The sequence below is a fragment of the Gymnoscopelus braueri genome (assembly GCF_963280865.1).
Source record: "Gymnoscopelus braueri genome assembly, chromosome: 16".
Taxonomy (NCBI): Eukaryota; Metazoa; Chordata; class Actinopteri; order Myctophiformes; family Myctophidae; genus Gymnoscopelus; species Gymnoscopelus braueri.
The window spans coordinates 15,240,254-15,261,262 of NC_137616.1; the positions used below are offsets into that span (position 1 = coordinate 15,240,254).

The following is a 21,009-nucleotide window of genomic DNA, read 5'->3' on the forward strand; positions in this document are numbered from 1 at the left end:
ATAATCGATAGTGGCAGCCCGTCTTTGTTGACACTGGGCTGAATGTGAAAATGATCTTGATTCACATTGGATTGTGCAATGACAGAAGTTACTAAGCAACTAACTGATTAACTGTAACTGAACTCACCTGCTTTGAAGCTTGACATCTCTGAGAACACTTCAGCTGGTCGTAGGTCATGGGCAGCTGCTGTCTCTGGAAGAGGACACATTTGAGGATCTCAAGCACAAATTGACAGCAGCCATCCTGGCTCACAGTGCCAGGGAAGAGCACATCTACACGACCCTCCTCCTGTGCTCTTGTCACAGCTTCAGCATCACGATCTTGCTTAGTGGGAGTCACAACTGGGGCCTCTGGACACTTCAGGCGGGGGTTACCATCGTGTTGAACGCCATCTGTCGAAAGATTGTCAGTGAACAAGTTTATTCACAACAAGTAGCTTGCCTGGCATAGCCAGGGTTATTGTGCTAATCCATTGGTTTTCAAAGTGGGACTCATAGGGGTCCCAGGAAAAAAATATATAATATGTCATCACAATCAATTTAACCACTTTAATCCTATTTTATACTTCAGCAATTCAAAAATAGCCACAAGCTCACATCGCGTCAGGATGCGACACATTGTGAGCTTGTAAATCTGCTTTATTTTTTAGTTCGGAAAATAATAACACAAATCTTCTCTTATGGGGGTCCCAGGCACAAAATCCTTTCAAATGGGGGTCTGTGGCCAAATACATAGACATTTGGGGGGTCCTTGACAGCTTTAACTTTATAGAATATATGCTAGGCTGCTTCCTTTGGATAGTTAGGCGCCAAATAGACCTAATGGAAGTGTACATAGAACCGGTCGTACAATTTGGATCCATTCAAACACAATCTCAGAGATAAATAAACACGGGGGATTTTACAGTGTAGATTGGGACCCCAGAGATAAAAAATTGCATGGAATAGAAGTGTCCCTGAAATTAAAAAGGTGGGGAATCACTGGTCTGTAGAATACGTGCATTAGCTTAACGTTAGCTACAGTACTTACCACCATCTTTGGCTGTAGAAGTGTTCTCGTTGTCTTCCATGATGCTCGTAATGAGTTGTTCTGAATTAAGTTGATTCTCTGCTGAGACATCGTTATGCAGACAGAGGCCATCAACTTGTTGAGCGGCATCTGTAGAAAAGATGTCAGAAAATACGTTTATTAACAACAGGCAGCTTGCTCGGTGATTGTGCTAATAAATGCGTCGATCAGCCATCAACGTTCTCACGAACTTCTCAGTGCATAAAATATGCTCTTTTCTCTGATCAAGCTCTGATAATTATCCAGACATACTTTACACACACCCAGAGAGTGTAAAAAATGAGACCAAATGGAACAATACCATTTGGTTTCATCGTTGAAATTAAAAAGGTTTTGGAATTACTGGAGATAATTGCGTTAGTTTAACATACTACTACTACTTACCACCATCTGTGGCTGTAGAATCCAGCCAGGTGTGGACTTCCTGCAATGTAGTTTCCAAACTTTCCACTGAAGATTGGAACAGAAGGTCAATCCATAGATCGGTGACAGTGGTGGCAGGGGACAGCAGAAGTCCTGGACTAGCTGACAGAACTGCTCTCCTCTTGGAGGGGGGTTTCTCTGGAGTAGTCAGAGGACGTTTTTGACAACTCTTGGCAGGAGTAGAGTAGGAGTCTAGCAGCTTCTCTTCCTCTGCTTTCGTTAACTCCTGCAATGAGTGGATGTCTCTGGTGGTGCATGATGGGACAGTCTGGTCCTTCAGACAGAGGCCATCATCTTTCTGAGCATCATCTGTAGAAAAGATGTCAATAAATAAGTATACTAACAACAGGCAGCTTGCCCGGTGATGCCGGGGTTCCTATTATAAGAGAATGATGCCAGCACTCACGGTGTGTCCGTCACATACTTTTATTTTATTTGACTTGAAAAGTAAACAGGCAACAGGCAATCAAATGGATGCCTTTCAGCTCAATGCCTTCCTCAGCGTAATTAAGTATTTTACTTTTCAAGTAAATAAAAGTACCGGAGGGGTACAACGTGAGTGCTGGCATCATTCTCTTTCACTATAGAAGACCTCAGCCTGAAGTCTTCTATGGTGAAAGAGAATGACAGGGCACTGACAGGACACTCATGCTCACCTTCATCAAGGAGGAATTCCTCTGTCTTGAAACAGTCCGAGTACTGGCTGCTCTTCTGAGTCCAGACGCAGTATTCACGCCGCTCGCAAAATGGCTCCCATTCTGCGCACCACATAGGACTGCTGCCGCATGCCACTTCACAACGTCCTTTGTCACTATAGAAGACAAGAAACGAGAAGGCACTAAATATTTACACCAAGAATTAATAGATTATAAAAGGACATTTGAATACAATGTAAAGAGTTCAGAGAACATAAAATAAGAATATGTTCAAAATAAGAGAATATACTCACAGTGCAGATTGCAGAATGGGACTTGAAGCACAATGTGTTACTGCATATTGATCCTCTTGTGGAGAGAATAGTGTCTGCTCCTCTGAGTCCTGGTGCAGCACTGCATCAGGTGAGCTATGGGGAAAAACAAGGCACAAAACATGAAGAACATGAAGAACATTAAGACAAATACATTAAAGGACATTTGAATACAATTACAAATAGTTATGAAAGAGTTAAGGGAATATAAAACAACAATAAGTTAAATCAAAACAGAAAGAAAATGAGAGCCACCCAGATTGGCTGACAGCAGTGGTTCTCAAATGTTTTAATTTCAAGGACCCCTATTTTGGGGTCACTCTCAGAGTTACAGACCTGTAAGGGTCCATTAGGTTCCTAACTATCATTAATTTAGCTGGGGAGTCTCGGGGACCCCATGGAATTCCCTCAATGACCCCTGGGGGTCCCCAGAACCCACTTTGAGAACCACTGGCCAAAAGGATCAACAGTGCACACAATTAACTGCAAAGGTGTCCTCAATACCCTCATACCTGACTAACTACTTCTCCAAAGTGAGTGACACCCACAGCAACAATACTAGAGGGAGCGACAACGATCTGGTATTACCCAAATATAGAACAAACATGGGAAAATTCTCATTCTACTACTCTGCCATCAAAATGTGGCACCATCCTTTTCACCGTCCTTGAAATAAAAACGTTTGAGAACCAATAGTTTTTAGCTATTCCTTCATTTTGCACCCTAAGCATTGAGTGCTTTATGCCTCATTAGTCATTATAATTGATGCTCGACATTTCTCTCTCTTATGTGGGTCTTGTATACCTGACTAGCAGGCTATAGCTAGCAGTGGTGTAAAGTAACTGAGTACATTTACTCAAGTACTTAAGTGCAATTTTGAGTTTTTTTTACTTTACTGGAGTATTTCCAATTTTCAATACTTTTAGGCTACTTCTACTCCACTACATCTCAGAGGCAAATGTACTTTTTACTCCACTATAAGTATTTGAAAACTTTGGTTACTTACTAGTGACTTTGTAGATTTGTATTATTATTACACAGCATGCATTGGCTATTTTAAGATATATATATATTATATTTTGAACACTTGTGAAATGGGACATTGTGCATAATGAGTACTTTTACTTTTGGTACTTTAAGTACATTTTGATGCCAATACTTTTGTACTTTACTTAGTTTTGTTAAAAACAATGTTTGCGTAGATTCTTCTTTTCTATTCTATCAATTTATCTGATGAAATTAGTTTAGTTAAACCAATGTGTTACATTTTATTTTATTTTCTAACCAAAGAAGTTTCAAAAAGGGTAGGCAAAATAAGCCACGGCTTCAGCCTACACCTTTTCGGTACCACTTGTATAAGTGGACTCTAATGTATGTTTGTATTTTATTGTTTGTGTTTTAAATGGACCGAAATAAAGATTTACTACTACTACTACTACTACTTTATTTACTCAAGTACATTTTTTATACCGAACTTTTACTTACAGAGTATTTCTGCATTGCAGTATTGATACTTTTAAAAGTAAAAGTTAAAAGTAAAACATGTGAGTAGCCTACTTCTTCATCACTGACCGTTCAGTTTCTCGACATTTGAAAATGTCAAAACTGCGCTAACCGTCATATTCCAGTTTGAACGTAAACAAAACATTACAGTTGACTAGTCTGTTGTTGGATGACGGTTAGGGACGCACAATTGATAACATTGTTGAATATTGAAAATATTCCAAATGAACGTAAAGATTAAACAGTCAATCAATCACTCAATAATTACTTATAGAAGACTAAGTTTGAACTGCACACACGACTCCCCATCATGTCATCCTGACCTGTGCCAATTGGGTTTACATGGATCCTGATATTCCAATTAATCGGTTTAAACGCTCAAACAACCGAATACAATGATACATATCACCTCAATACTGTGTGTTACCTGGATGATAATCTGACTGGATCTACACGAATCTACATTTAAATCGTTTAAAACATTTAAAATTTAAAAAGTGAATGCACCTTTAACGTTGCACACTAGCCCCGTTTAGAACCTCACTCTCGGTTCCAAACGGGGTTAACTTTACACAAACACATTCATACATTTCCTTACATCCAAGAAGACAACGCACCAAAAGTGATGTTTTTAAACACATTAGCTCTAGCAGAAACAGAAAACACAATGAATCTACTTACAGTGGAAAATGCAGAACGGTGCTCATCATAATGGCTTCCTCCTCCTCCTCGACTTCATCAAAAAGATGAAGGTCAGTGTCGTAGACGGTGGTTTCCTTCACCATCTCCTCCTCCAGGATGTTCATGGGAACGTGTAGCATCTCAGGTCCTTCAAAAAGCTCAAAAAGCGACCGGTAACGGTCAGCGTCGCTACAGAGCGTCGGTTTGTAGACGGTAGTTTCCTCCACCATCTCCTGTCCAAGCTCGATTTCGTGACGTTGTTGAATAACAAAGAGTTCCATCGGATCCTGAATCATTTCAGTCGGTTCGGGTTCAAATAGCTCCAAAAGCGACTGGTAACGGTCAGCGTTGCTACAGAGCGTCATGTTGAAGTGCTTCTCTAGAACGCTGCAGACGGAATGCTGCTACCTGGACGTGAACATTTGAAACAACGTTCTTTTCGCGGCAGCGCACGAGACCAGCTCAGACCACACGGAGCTCGCGTTGTGATTGGCCGAGAGGAACCGTCGCAACGCAGAGAGGACCAATCCTCGGGCGCGTTGTCAACTGGTATCGTCACAACGCGATGACGTCATTCACCTCGCTCCGCTCACGTTGACTGTTGATTGGTTAGTAGCGCAGTTTTGCGATATTTGAAATCATTCCAAATCAAGCGTAAACTGAACTGGTTTAACGTAAACCTGTGGTTGGCTCTCAAACATTTTCATGTCAAGGACCCCCAAATTGATAATATGTATCTGACCGCAAACCCCTCTGAAAACATTTTGTGCTGAGGACTCCATACAAGATTTGTATTGTTAAAATGTTTCAAAAATATTCAAAATATTTAAAATTTTTCAAGATTGTTCTTGAAAATCGCAGATCTACAAGCTCACAACTTAAGTTGTCACATTGCACTATTATTTTTAAATAGCCAATGCATATAGGTTTAAAGTGGTTGAACTGATTTAGATACTATATTAACTATGTTGGTGCCCTATAAAACTAATATTAATAAAATCCTCAATGCTAACTCGTTGGGTCCATTTGGTTCCATCTTGTACATTCTCAGAGTAAAACACACAGGATTACAAATACACTGTCATGGCAACACAGGTGAACTCAATAAAGGGGAAACTTAAAATGACACAAGGGTGACATTTGGTGGCCTGATACCTTATTGCTATTCATTTGTCATCATTGCTTGTCATCTGCTATCTTTTTTTGTCCCCTCAATACACTGTTTCATAACTGTTTGTTTAAACAACAATTCTTTGAACTGCCATGCATGACTAAACCACACATTTGCTGAACTCAGAGCAACATCCAGCAGATTGTGACGCATACATCTATGACATCAGTACTATGACATCAGATGTCTCCATATTTGTGTATTAACCGGGCACTCATGACAGAGAGACGGAAACACACCCACAACTTACAGTATATGTGGACCATCATCTTGAAATTGTCATTGAATCATATCATCCACCCTTGCTCTTTAAATATAAGCATCAGCCATTAAAATACTAATTTACCTAATGGATAAAAGAAAGTGAACAGAACATGTCTAGTTTATAACGTGTGGATATTTAGAACAAAATAATATATTTATAATAGTCAATAACAATATCATAAATGTCCTGTTCTTCCAGAACTTCTAATGAATAATACTGCTCTAATACTGCTCCATACTGCTGCGACGCTGCTGGCTTTATCTACCCGATCTTTGATGACTGGGTCTATAACTCTTGCTTTTGGAGCGCACCTCCAAAAGAACTTCTGCCCACAAGGGGTGCCACAAATAAGAATAGTTGCCCATATGTTGTACACATGCTATTCCCTTCCCCACCTTCCTCGCATATTGGTGGCTGCAATCCATGACTTACACAGCCCTGGCTAGGCAACCCAGCTGGCGGAGATATGCTCTCTGAGGAAAGCATATCTCCACAAAACATAACATAAATAAAATTGATACAAATTTAAAACAAAACAAGAATAAAAAACTATAACGCATTAAAAACTACATAAGGCAAAACAAAGGTGTGCTCAGTGAAGCGCCAAGCGAAACGGGGCCAAAGAGGCTGTGGAGGTGCTCTATAGAGGGGTTGAGTTACACTCGTGATTTACAAAAAAATGGAGGAGGATGGAGAGGTCCAAATAAGCACATTCATTTACGCACTATGAGACAGTGAATGTAATTAAATCGTTCACATTCCCTATGAGTCAGAGCGACGACTACTTTGTACCGCAAAACAACATCATTCATGAAAGCACAGATCCATCAACGGAAGAACCAGATGAGAAATAAATGAGAAATGTATGCATGCACTATATGAATATCTGAGAACTGTACATTTGGGGAGAATAGGACCGAAAATATAAAGTTGTGAGAATGCGTAATGAAGACGCCAAAGAATCTGTAGGCTCTCTGCTAAACCATGAGACTCAGCTATGCCCAGTTATTCACTGTGAGAAAGGAAAGAAAAGGAAAAGGAAAGGAAAGGAAAAAAGAAGAAGGTATGATGAATAATCTTCCTCCAGTAATCATTAAGGGAGAACGGCCACAGATGGATTTTTGAGCACCACTTTTTATCTGGTTTGATTAGTGTCCATCTGATCATCGGCTATTTCGGGGGCTCCTCCTAGGGGTGGATGGCTGGGGGCTCCTAGAGGTGGAAAGCTGGGGGCTCCTAGGGGTGGAAGGCTGGGGGCTCCTCCTAGGGGTGGAAGGCTGGGGCTTGGGGCTTGCATCCCTGTCTCTGCGCTGGTAAAACAGTACATAGGCTGCTTTAGTCACAGTCTCATCCTCTGAGGCAGACGTAACAGTGCTATCGTCAAAGTAATGCCATTTTCCATCCAATGTATTCTTCCCATAAGCTGTGTAATGGCCTCCTCCCATTCCACCATAGTGGTTGGAGACAGCAATGAGGTCATAAACATAAGGGACAGCCTTGGGATCACACACAAACTCAGACATATCCAGATCCCTGACAGGAAAGTCCACCAATGTGTCCAACTTGTCTCTCCAGTATCGGCTGTAGGAGAAACGTTTTAGGTGAACTACCAGAATGCGAGGCAATGACCAAAGGTCAAACTTTTTCGTGGCCTGCTGATGTTTCTTACATGTGGGACAATACCACGGATCGTGTTCTCCGAGTGTCTCCTTGGTTGTGAAGAGCTCGATGCATTCCCTCAGAGCCACTGTGGACTTATTTTTTCGGACCATGCTGGGATGCTTCTCATAGGCCTTTGCTTCCTGGTCGTCGTAACACAGTTTCCTCGTGTCAGGGTCCCAGTCAATCGCCACTGTGGAATTTGGATTCAGTTTAAGGACATTTCCATCATCTGGCAGTTGACTGGTGTTGGCTTGTCCATAGGATAGAGGAGAGTGGACTACAGTGAAGGTGAAGAGCTTGGGCTTAGTTCCATTTTCCGAGTCAGACATCTCCTCGTCCTCTTCTTCTGACTCGTCGTCGTCGTTGTGGTCCATGGCCTCCTCGCTCTCGTATAGGAAATTAGGGCTGTTGCAGGTCGCTGAGTGGTTGCCGCCGTTGGTGGAGCAGGCACTGCATGAGGTGCCATCTGATGAGGGGCTGCCAGACCCACTCAGGTTAGTATTGTGACTGGATGACGTCATTGAGCATTCAGCTGCCTGGCTACAGCTGGCGAAGGCTGAGGCCCTGGTTTCACTGCAGGGGCTTTGGGAGTTCTTCACATAGCGTCTGATCCTTTCCAGAACCTTGTCGTACAGAACGTCTATAATGAGGTTCTGCCTGGGCACGGCAATGATTAGAGGCTGTCCGAAATAACCTCTGTAGAAGTATTTTGATCGCTCCCTGAAGTACACCGTCAGGTTCATCTTCTCACTGTCCTCCTCCTGCACCTCATACACAATGATGTCTTCTTTCTCCTTGATTTGGTTGAGGCCATCATCCCTTCTGAAGATTTTATGGAAACGGTGACTGGAAACTTCAGCCACAACCATATTCTCTGGAGGGAATCTACAAAGTTGAGACAAGGCATTACACAGGTCCATCACTTTACCCATCTTGGGGACTACCACTCGGTACTGTGTGGGCCTGGACTGAGGGTCTGACCGGACCACGGAAACCTTCACGGTGTAGTCTCTCTCAATGGGCAGAGGCAGTGTGAGGTAGCAGAATGGGTCAAATGTGACAGAGACGTGGGAGCACTCTGGGCACACCAAAGTAGACTTGAAGAGGCCATGGAAAATGTCAACTATAATAGAGTCATTGCGCAAGCGATGATTAGACCAGGCTTCTTTGGCTACAGTCTCATCTGGACGGCCCTCTGCATCTTGCGGGGCCAAGTAAGGTTTCTTTTTCACACGGTTCAGATCTTCATGCAGACCATCCAACAGAAAAGCCAACAGCTCCTGGGAGTCCTGCTGCTGGTAGCCAGAAAACTGGGGGGCAAAGCGGCCGACCTGTGTTTTGAAGCCGCTTGGGACCACATAATTGGAGCGGTTTTGCCACACCTGCTTGACCAGGTCGGCGTAGGCCTCTGCAATCTTCCCCCTCATCCCCAGTGGATTCTCCCGGTTAATCTCTGCCTCATAATGGTTATCCAAGAAGTAGTCTGTGAGTGGGGGTGTATTGCTCAGGCACTGGAGGGCAGAGTTCATGAAGCATGTATTGCCCAGATTAGTGAGACCACACAGGCCAGACTGAGACTCTCGATAGTTGTAGTTGTAGCACCCTCTGCTTGAGGGTTTATGGGGTGTTGGTCTGGGCCAAGTGCCATCCTTGTTCTTGTGTTCAATCACAAGCACCTGTCCCTGTAACAGATTAGTATCTTGCACAGTGTTGTCTGGTTTGTTTAGCTGCTCTGACTTGTTCCACAGACGCGTCTCCTTTTCAGATGGAATTTCAAAAGCAGACCTCATCGCCTTCTCTATGGTATCCATAGTGTCAGCTATACTGAAATAACGCGTTACCACGTTGTTCATGTTGTCATTCTCACACAGCTTCAGTTCCAACAAATAGATCTCCACATTACAGAGCTTGGAATACATTCCAAGTTCAATCACCTTCCTGACAATTGGTTTCTGGCCCTCATGACAACCATACCAGCTTACCAGTTTGTTCCATGCTTCAGTGGGAACAAGGACATAGTCATGCTCATCTACAAGATGCTCTCTTAGGACTTGGGTCTCATGGTCTGCGAACAGCCCAGCGTTATCAATAGGTCCTGGATAGGGGTTATGCTCTCCGACATCTCCAAATCCCACATATTTCTTCCACTGTCGGAACCACTGACTATCTATCAGGTACCATTCGTCACCTTTTCGCAGAGTTGTTTTAAGAAATGATCCAACGATCTGTTTCTGATTTTCAGTTGAACATGTCAGTATCTTGGTTGCTACTGGCTCCGAGTTGGAGTCTGCCATGCTACCCGATTTGAGTGTAGCTACCTCTGCAATCGTGCAGTGACTGGACCGGTATCCCATTAACTAAAGTTGACATTAAGCGCAAACAAATGACAAACTGCTACAAATGTAAATGTACTAATGTCAGTGCAGCACTGACACCTTTAATATATCTCCAAACTTTCCTCATCACGGTTGCTATGGTAGCAGAGATCAAACAGTTTAGATTTTTTCCTTCCTGAATCTCTTCACAAAACTAGACTGGTACGTGTTCTTTACGGAACTGGGCTTCATACCAAGCAAGCCTTCACTGTGACATCATCCACTGGCTTCACAGTTTAAAGAAGTTATCATTTCAAAGATGGGGTCTAATAACAGCGTGGCTCCCGTGTGGATCGAGTTGAATACAATGGACCACAATGGAAACAAGCTTTTTATGTTTTCCTTTTAGCATAGTTATTCTACTGTACAGTCGTACTGTTTTCAAACTGCTAATAAATTATTCAATCAAAATCACTCAATATATATGTAATATGTGCCCAAATTTGGACATGTTTCAGCCTGATCCAAGCCCATTGACTTCCATTATAAAAAATAAAGATAAATATTTCAGATCAAACGAATATGTAGGCGTAGCAGCAAAAACTGAGAATAAAACTAATGACGGAAAATCTTGTTAGGTGGAAATTGGAATGGCTTTGTGTCATGATCCAAGGAATCCAGGGACATTTTGATTGTAAGACCTATGGTTCAAGAGTAGTTGAACCATAGGTCTTACAATCAAACAAGTCAAAACAAGTCAAAACGTAAAGCTTGTTTGATCAATGATGTCAGTGTGAAATGCACTGAAAATTGATTCTAGCTATAGCCTATCTTAAAGTAGAGTTATCTCTGAGAAGGCTATGGATTTTGAGTTGAATGTATATACAATTTGACATTAGGAGGGTAAAAAATCGGCATGTGGATAAAAGCTTCAGTTAATTTGAAAAGTGTGCTCAGTAGAGCACACATCTATGTCAGGAGGCATGGCCTACATACAGTACCTCCATCTTTCTACCTGTCTGGTGTCAGTCAGTCTGGTGCATGTGATGGCAGTGTTTTGGGGTTTTGCAGGTATATAAAAAGGCACAGGGCAATGGAGTAATGGGCTAGGATGCCAATTGTTAAATTATTGGGAATTTAGCAGTCTCCAAATCTGTCCAAATTGACATGACATAAAACATAATATACAGTAGTAGTATGGAGCATCTATCCAAAGTGGATCAACCAGATAATCAGTCAGTCTGTGAGTGTTGAATTTTATGGCAAGAAACTGAGGGCAAAACGAGGAAAAAGCATGAGCATTTCGTCGTCGAGATTTGTCTGATCCGGTGCTCGTAAAATCAAAACCAGCCTGTCTGTTCACCCACAATACAAAAAATTGGATCAATGGGATTTCATGCAGCCTCTGCTCTTGATGGAATCGCAAAATAGGGACCACTGCAGTTACAGACTTCGGTAGGTCCACCAAGTCTGGCGTGACTAGCAGCTAACCATAAATTGGACAAATGAAACCTCTGTTTCATTATACTGTAGGTAGTGATGTGAAATGTAATGTGTCAGGTTTTTGCTAGCTTACACTTGCTCTGCGAGTCCTTTGCAAAAGGAAGACTATTCTCTACTGGCTTCATACTCATACACATCTTTTTTTTCATGCTCTTGCCATTGTTCACTCTGATTTACACATATTCTATTGTCTGGAGGGTAAGTAAAACGTTAAGGCTAAAAAGAACACAAAAAAGTCTGGGGACTTGTTTCCACTGTGGTCCTATGTATTCAATTCACCAACATAGCATAAAACATTTACACAATAGTACATGTCATCAACAAATACAAACAAGATTTGCTCTGTGATTACTAATTCACAAAAATGATATAGTTCTTGTTGACTGATTTAAAAATTATATCTGGAATTGGGGTTCTTTGCCTGATAGCAGAATGCGCACGAAATATGATGGTGATCAGCCTTGTACTGAAGTAGTTTGCAATAGCCATTGGCTTGTAGTTTGCAAGATTAGCTGCAGACAGACACACAGACACACACACACCTGGCAGAGATAAATAAAAATAGTTTGTCCAATCATTACAAAACGCATAGGATGTTTCATAACACTATTGAACCATGTGTATAAAAGTATTTTGAAATCGGCCAACAGCACATGGGCCTGTTGCAAATGTGGCCTGAAATCATTGACTCTTCGTCCAAATATCACCAAGCTTGTTTTAAATTAAGCTGTTGAAACATGTCCCCCTAATGTTTGTCGATATTGCTAAAAAGGCCTAGGAAGCAAGTTCTGGGCAAGCGCCTCGTTAGCCACAGAACCAAGGGCAGTAGATTTATAAACAGCTACTTCCCCAGCTACTTATGAAGGAACAAGCCATGAAAAAGACAAATATGTTAGGAAACCGCTCAGCCACCATACAGTATATCATGAACATGGTTTAATCAACCGGGTTGATTCAACCCCAATTTGGAATCACATGTTGTTATTGAAGGGCCTCTACAGAGTGCACCTCCAAAAGCACTTTTACTTCTGCCCACAGGGGGCACCACCACTAATGCAAAAAGTTGAACTGTACGTCATAGAACTGCTATTTCACCCCAGCGCTTCCTGGGGTCCTGGCGGCTGCACCCCGCGCCCACAGAGTGCCTCTTTGTAGTGTTGAGCATGTAACAAATAAACTTTAAACTTGTACTACATGTTACCGCCAGGTGTCACTGTGGATCATTTTAGCTCCTGTGTCTTAATTAAGGTGCTCCAGGGCACGTAATACAGTATTAGTATGGGGATAATAGTATGGATGGTTTTAGTGGAGAAATCAAATGTGCATAGCCTACTACATGCATCAATGGAGACACCATGAGACAATCACTCAGCTCTCCGCCTACCCTACATCGTCTGGCTACGCAAGACTAACCCTGTTGTCCCTACAATATCCATTTCTCGGTCATCCTCAAAGCTGCATGACTTCAACATGTCACTTGCATAACACACCATAGGAAAGGCATGTGCAGGCTATAGAGCACCGAAGTCCTGACGTCACTCGTTCATCCCCAGGTTTGCGGAAGTAATTTCTCTATGGAGAATAACATTGGGTCATCTTAGAATCGTCTCATATAAGAATTGTGGTCCAAAAATAAACACCGCGTGTCGGCGTTATTGTCAGGGAGGAGGTTCTGTATAGTTTATGATAGTCAGTCACTTATATTTGATACAGTCTGTTTCTGGCGAAAATGTAACTAATTTGGCGGAAGTAACATTAGCGTTTTCTCACCGTCAGTTAATGCTTCATATCCATAAGAGTCAACCCGCCGTGGTCATTTGTTTATTTTTGGAACACAGTTCTTATTTGACGCGATATTAAATACGTCTATGGGATTCAGAACGGGGGTGGAAAACTGCGAACCAGGTAGACAAACAAAGGATGTGTAAATTACGTCAGACTTCGGCGGTCTATAGGTGGCCTTGCACTAAAATGGCTCCATGTTTTGATTGTAAAGGCTTGACATTTTTTAAATACTCTTCATCATGTCTTGTGTGTGTGTGTGCGTGTGTGTGTGTGTGTGTGTGTGTGTGTGTGTGTGTGTGTGTGTGTGTGTGTGTGTGTGTGTGTGTGTGTGTGTGTGTGTGTGTGCGTGTGTGTGCGTGCGTGCGCGCATGTGTGTGTGTGTGTGTGCGTGCGTGCGTGCATTCTCATTTCTTTACATTGTAGACCCAAGTGCCGTACATGCATGCCCAAATCCTGGCATGTTGCAACATGCCTTTGAAATCCGTCCATCAATCTCTCCACTGTCTTGCAGCCACTGCAAGCCACGTGCATTCCACTGGGATATAAAAAATGCTGACCTTCTTATTATGAACAACAACAACACTGACAATAAAAGAAACATTTACTCATTTATAGCTTAAGTACAACTGTATTAGGACAACTAATGCTGGAGAGCATATTGTTGATGAAAAGTGAGGATCATAAAAAAATATTTTTAATTGTCCCTCAAGGGAAACTGCCAGTTTATAGAAGTCTTATGTTGTAATAATTGACACGTGGCAATACCAAGAAAGCAACAGTGAAGTTGCTGATGTAATTTATTTGCGGATATATTTTATTTTAATTGTTCAAAGTGACATTCATATTCCAGAGAGCTTGACCACATTTGCATAATACTAATAAAATACTTTAATCTTCTTGAGACATTGCCAAGGGGCACAAAGGGGCCTTTGGAGTTCTTCAGAATAGAGGTTAAATAGCATGGCATGTAGCCTACAGTACAGATATTATGTCATCATAGACTGGTTATGTGTCATCATAGCCTACTGGCTATTATATATGTGCCATATCAAGTTACTAGACTCCATACCCTAAACTAGCCTTGATACAAGACTGTCATATCCGATGAACGTCTTGATCCAAGGCTAACCCTAAAAAATATATAAAAAATAGATGAAAAAAGTAATCCTGGGCCATAATTTTTCCATAATTTTTTTCATTTATTTTGTATATATTTTTGTAATGTTTATTTTATTTGAAAGTGAAATATCCCTTATCCCTTTACTTTAATGTACTTATTTGCATTTTGCATCTGAATCCTTACACAATATATATTATAAATCCAATTCATCTTAATTTTCAACCTGGTGTCCCAATTTTGGGCATTTTCAGACATTTTCGATAATCTTCAGTGAAAAATAGATCTACAACAAGCCCACAGTGTGTCGCATCTTGTAGATCTGCTATTTTGCGCAACACTTTGTATGACGAAGTGTAGGTCTACTGAATGTTTTAATGCCAGGGGCCAGGGGTTGCACTCAGCAAGGAACTCCCGCCCAAAACAGGCTTCCAGTTCCACTATTGGACAAAGAAGAAGGCCAATACCCAATATGAGCCAATTAAAAATGCACATGGGCGGACACTCTGCGCAGAGGCGTTTGTTATTGGCAGTGGTGTAAAGTAACTAAGTAAGTACATGTACTCAAGTACTAGTCTGTACTTAAGTACAATTTTGAGATATTTTTTACTTTACTGGAATATTTCCAATTTTCAGTACTTTTACTTCTACTCCACTACATCTCATAGCCTAGGGCCGGCAAATATTGTACTTTTACTCCACTACAATTATTAGAAAACTTTAGTTACTAGTTACTTTGTAGATTTTTGACAAAACATACATTAGCCACCTCAGCCCTATGTACATTTCGGCCATTTGAAAATAGCCAATCTACAAGCTATTTTCAAAAATATTTTAGTACATTTTATACATTTGAAAACTTTTGAAATGGGACATTCTACATAATGAGTACTTTGTACTTTAAGTACAAATTTTGAATTCCGGACTTTTTCTACATTGCAGCAGTATTGATACTTTTACTTAAGTAAAATATGTGAGTACTTTTTCCCACCACTGGTGGGAGGGGAGGGGGCGGGGCTAGTGGGAGCAAGGGGGAGGGGCATGCAGAAAACAGAAACCGTTGTTGTCTCTGTCTGCAGCCGCTGGGGGACCGAGGAGCTGGGCTGGTCAGAGAAAAGTAACGCTCTCTTGTCCAGATAGTTCTCATTTTCCTTTCCTTTCCTCCGTCCTAAAACAAAAGCATACAGTTCCAGGAGAAACACAAGGTGAGTTGGAGCGTTTTCGTCAACCTCGAGACGTCTTTTTAGTGGAGTATTTTGATTTAAACGCTGGCTGGAGAGTTGGGCTACTTGGAGAAATCAGTGACTGTCAAACGAGTTCACATGGAGAGAGAGAGAGAGGCTACTAGTTAGCATTAGCCGCGGTGTGTGTGTGTGTGTGTGTGTGTGTGTGTGTGTGTGTGTGTGTGTGTGTGTGTGTGTGTGTGTGTGTGTGTGTGTGTGTGTGTGTGTGTGTGTGTGTGTGTGTGTGTGTGTGTGTGTGTGTGTGTGTGTGTGTGTGTGTGTGTGTGTGTGTGTGTGTGTGTGTGTGTGTGTGTGTCCAGACTCATGCTGTAATTTGCTGCCATTGCAAGGTTTAAGGAAGCTGTGTTGATCTGACAGTAATGCTGGATTATTACTGGAAAGCCTGTAGTGCAACGTTAGTTGTTTCTTAAATACATTCCTTTTAGGGTGGTCTTACTTTTATTACTACTTAATTTGCACTTTGAAATCTCCCCAATTATTGTTGCTCAAAAGTTGCCAGAGAGACCATCATGCACTCAGTTTTGCAGCAAAAATAGTCTGCAAAACTAAAGCATCAATCATTACGTCAGGCCAATCCAAACGACCCCTCTCCTCTCCCATTGTGAACGGTGAACGCTTCACAATGGAATGGAGTTGCACTTCATAGTAGAATTGTCTTCACGACTTGTCAGACCGGTAGAGGATTCCTCCTTGCACCCTGACTCTTCTAATGTTTTTGGTCTCGGGTTGCTGTCACAAATGTCAGACACAGCAGCTGTTTCGATGTCTTGCCTTGACATGGGCTGCTAATGTATGATCTATTCTCTCTCCCATGGGGTATGGTGTTGAATGACTTTAGATCAATAGTTCAACTTCTCACCAGGTTCTACATTAAGGGTAGGAGCAAAAGTCATGGTCAGTGTTCTTTATCGTTATCTTTGTATAATCTTTCTTATTTACCATGGACAATGCACATGTTCTGTTTCCATGCCGATGTAAATGTGCAAGAGTTTGCCAAATGAGCTCATTTTCATCTGTAGACCTTGGGCAGGTTATTATAATTGGTGACTTATCAAATCAATACAGTGTACAAGTACTAGACAATACAATGCGATACATCAAAATACATAAATACCGGTACATTCTAAAAAGAACAGTTTATATGTAAAGGCAGTGTCAGAAATGAGATGGTATGATTACTCATGACTGCCAGTTTGGTTTGCTTTACGTTTAGGGCACTCCCTCCAAGTATTTATTGGTGTGGGGGTGTTCAGGTAGTACCTAACCCTACTGGTGATTCCCTTGAAGAAATGAAAAGAGGCACTTGGCAAATTACTTCAGTGAATTCTCTGACACAGAAACACCAACCAGTCGAGATCAGTGGTTCCTAATGTTGTGTTGGGAGTGGGACCCAAAATTGTCCAGGGGATTGTTTCTTGCATGTACCCATTTGAAGACGAAGTGAATTATTGATATGTTTTTGTTAGACTGTGTCCCACGGTGAAGCCGGGTTCCTCAGATTTGTGTGCGAGATTGAAATTTCTCAAAGTTGTCTCGGGGCTGGAGTGGTTTTGAAGAACCCCCAGTCTAGAGGAATCTGATATATTGAAGCTCATGATCCATTAAAATGCTGCCTGCTGCTGTTGTGCAGGACATACAGTGACAGCTGCAGTTTTGTGTGTGTGTGTGTGTGTGTGTGTGTGTGTGTGTGCGCGCGTGTGCGCGAGAGAGAATGTAAGGATCTTATAGCAGCATTTCTGGCATGCTGGACGAATTTCACAAATCTAAGACGAGACAATGGCTGTTGTGCATGATCTGATTATATCGGTTGGAAGATGCTTTGCATGTGGTGTGCATAGCCTAGCCTAACTATAGAACATGCTGTCTGCTTAACTAGTGTGTGTGTAGTGTTTATGTGAATAGTATTACTCCGTTGGTATCTCACAATCAGCCAAAAATGTATTGTGTTGTATTAAAAATATATAAATTCTTTCTTGAGGACCAGTAAGGAAAGACGTCAGCACTTGCAGTTCATGTTCTCATAGTCTTCACAAACTACCCGTTTATTTCTAAAATGCAGACTCCTGGGAACACTCAGCAGCAACATTCCATGGGCCATATCTGGGACCTGGACCGTGGTTTGAGAAACAGGTTATCTTGTGCCTCTACTAGTTTGCTGACCTTATCGTCACCATTGTTAGCTCTGGCCAGAAGTAGTGTTTGATGAAGCTGTACTGATAACATTTGGTTACCTGACAACATAATCAGCCGTAGTAGCTGACTAATAACGATGTCCTTCCCAGAGCCTTTGTTCACGTCGTGCTGCCAGCAGCACTAATCGGTTTTACAGTGACTAATCAATTCGTGTTGTGTTTTGTGTGGGCTTTTGTTGAACATTTAAAAGGCTGCAAGATGCCATGCTGATGTGATGTGGTGCAACCAATGGGGAAACCATTGAAGAGAGCGAAGACATGTACACGTTTACAAATGTCTCTTGGAAGGGCCTGAAGTGTGTGTGTGTGTGTGTGTGTGTGTTAGAGCCCGACCGATGCCAGGTTTTTGGGTCAGACCACTATTCAAATTTATTTAGGAAAATCTTCGCCTATAATGACATGCCCAAAATGGGGACGACCGGTGAGGTTGATATTGGTTAAAAATCGGGATTCAGTGCACATCAGCTCGGCTGTATAATTGCGGATACCGATGTCGTTGGAAAAGTCAAATAATGGGAGATATATCGGCCAGACCGACATCGGTCAGCCTCCAACACATAGTTAACGTGCACACAGATCATTCATGCCTTGCCAGGAGACAGTCGGGCTATAGTGTGTTTTTGTGTGTGTCATCCCTGGAAGTCTGCTCATCGCTCTGTCCATAACATTCACAATTTTAAGCATCATAGGCGTAGCTTGCTTGATTCACTCTCAGCTCAGTTTTCACTTGCCCATGACTGGAAAACAGGATATGCTAGCTTGCGTTCTTCTAAGAACAGTCGTTTGTTTTTGTGTGTGTGTGTGTGTGTACAGTATGTTTGCGTGGCTGCATGCATGTGTGCAGTTTTAATCCATTAGGACCGGGAAAGCATCTATGTCATTTTTAGATTTTTTTTCTTTGGCTATTCAAAAATGGCAGGTATACAAGCTCATAGCACGGTGTAGATCTGCTATTTTTTTTTTATCGTGGAAATTTGTGCTTGTGCAAATCTTTCAATATATATATTTTTAAAGCTAACATTTGTAAAAATATCTTGTTCCAGGGACCTCCAGAAGCAAAGATGTGAGTAACAAATGTTCGCTTTTAAAAATATATATAGTCAAAGATTTGCACAAATGTGTCAAGATTTTTCAAAAATAGCAGATCTACAAGCTCACGAGCTTATATATATATCTGCTATTTTTGAATAGCCAAAGTATAAAATAATGGTTGTAGCTCAAATCTAAAATGACACAAATGCGTTCCCGGTCATAATGGCTTAACCTGCTGCTGTTGTGCAGCTTGGCAGGGACAGGAGGGTGAGAGAGAGCTATACATATTTTCCAGTGCCAGGCCAGCCCGCCGCTTTAAAGCAAATATGATATTACAAAAATGCTAAACAAATTTGACTTCGAATTCCTACCAATGTGCAAACAGGTGACAGCCGTTGCTGAGTGTTGTTTATGTAATGATAAAGTGTCCAATTTAGATTACGTTAGCTGTGCACGCTGAACAAAACTGGGAAGCAAACAGATTGATGGGAAATGAAAATAAACTTTGACTCATACAAAGTGATGCTGCTGGGGAATTGCCACTGAATTGTAATAGCGCTTCTAAAAAACACTTGTATAGAACTGCCTAGAATGATAAACGGCTATTACATATTGGACTGTTTGGTGAAACTGGAATGTATGTTGTTATCCTACTTATGGACAATTTATACTTAGTTGTGCATTGTGTCGAACACCTGCGACATGTTGTAAGCTTGTAGATCTGCTATTTTGAGTGCACAACTACTGTACATGTAAGTATGAATAAGGCTTTACACTCCATTCGTAGGCACTTCCACCTCGTAGCATGTGAAATGTTATTACATCAGCATTATTACAGTGCTATTACAATTAAGCATCCAGTAACTAACAGGGCAAGGGTGAAATGATAGGATATTTCCAGGTGTCCTGGGCTTACTTGGGCCCTCAGAGATATTTGGTATCCAGTGTGGTATCTTTCACAGAAGACCGATTTCCATGGTATCTCCTAGTGTCCATCAAACAAAAAGTGCTCACTGCTGATTCAAGACTCAACCAGGCTAGGTGGGGTAATTTGATATTCAGTATATAGCAGTTGCAGAACTCCAAATGAATCTTCTTGCAACAGTGATTTTCATTTGGTAGCCAGAGAGCACAGCTATAATGCATCACAAGCTGCTTTGTGACACAAAATGAGAAATCCCACAAGATTTCCTTCCTGCGCTGCAGATTGTACTGTACAGATGCCTAGCCCAAATATCTGACTGGAGTATTAGCTGAACATGCAGCCAGTTACATGGACAAAACTCTTTCACTGCATTCATTTACGGATCCTGGTGTTTGATGGTCATTCAGCACTATGCTGTGAGTCACAAGACAACTTTGCACATTCTTAATAAATTAGTGGACTTTGTAGTAATTCCTTCCACAAGCTGATGTTCCCATGCATCCTTCTCTTTAGCTGGGCTAGGGCTATCACAAGTCACTCTCAGATACAGAATATTAAAGGTTTAGGTTGTGGCAGCTACAGAATAAATTGTGCACATCTCGGCTCAGCTCAATGTGCTGTATCACTATAGTCACTATATTAATGCAATGCCAACCACTGTACAGTGGGACTTCTCAATTAGCTATTTCCCAGTTACTTATTGTAGTAGTATGTTGGCATATGGTGCATTGAAACATTTACAGTGATTTAATTATATTGTGCACACATCCCTATTAAGAGTATCCCAGCTCCATCTTTAAGTCTAATTTAGCTCATTAAGTCATCCAGCCAGCATTGCTAAAGTATAAGAAGGTTTAGCTCCTCAGCCTCTATCTCTCATCCTCCTCTTATCTCCTGCCACTAATCATTCAGTTAACAATGGTCCATCGTACACAGCTGACTCAGTCAATACCACCATCTGGGCTGGAACACAAATGCAAGGTGTTAGGTTTAGACTGAGTCCAACAGACTTAGAGTGTGGGTGTGTTGTAACAGAACAAACAGATATTTATTTATGCATTCTTTAGACACATTATTAGGACACTATAGAATAGGAAGCCACAGGAGATGAGACGAGATCAGCTCTGAATCCACAATGTTGAGCTTACAAATACA

General features: G+C 41.6%; 1 protein-coding gene and 1 pseudogene across 3 annotated transcripts in view; one reads left to right on the forward strand and one right to left on the reverse strand.

Moving 5' to 3' along the window:
- Positions 1-7,214: 7,214 nt before the first annotated feature.
- On the reverse strand, positions 7,215-10,038 carry LOC308102827 (ubiquitin carboxyl-terminal hydrolase 4-like; annotated as a pseudogene). The gene has a single exon. The product of its transcript is annotated as a ubiquitin carboxyl-terminal hydrolase 4-like (transcript).
- Positions 10,039-15,541: 5,503 nt separating this feature from the next.
- fam49a (family with sequence similarity 49 member A) overlaps positions 15,542-21,009 on the forward strand; it is a 46,589-nt gene continuing 41,121 nt past the window's right edge. For both annotated transcript variants that reach the window (XM_080453938.1, XM_080453937.1), the window contains exon 1: positions 15,542-15,666. The gene's annotated coding sequence lies outside the window, so the exon portion shown is untranslated. The remainder of the gene's footprint in view (positions 15,667-21,009) is intronic.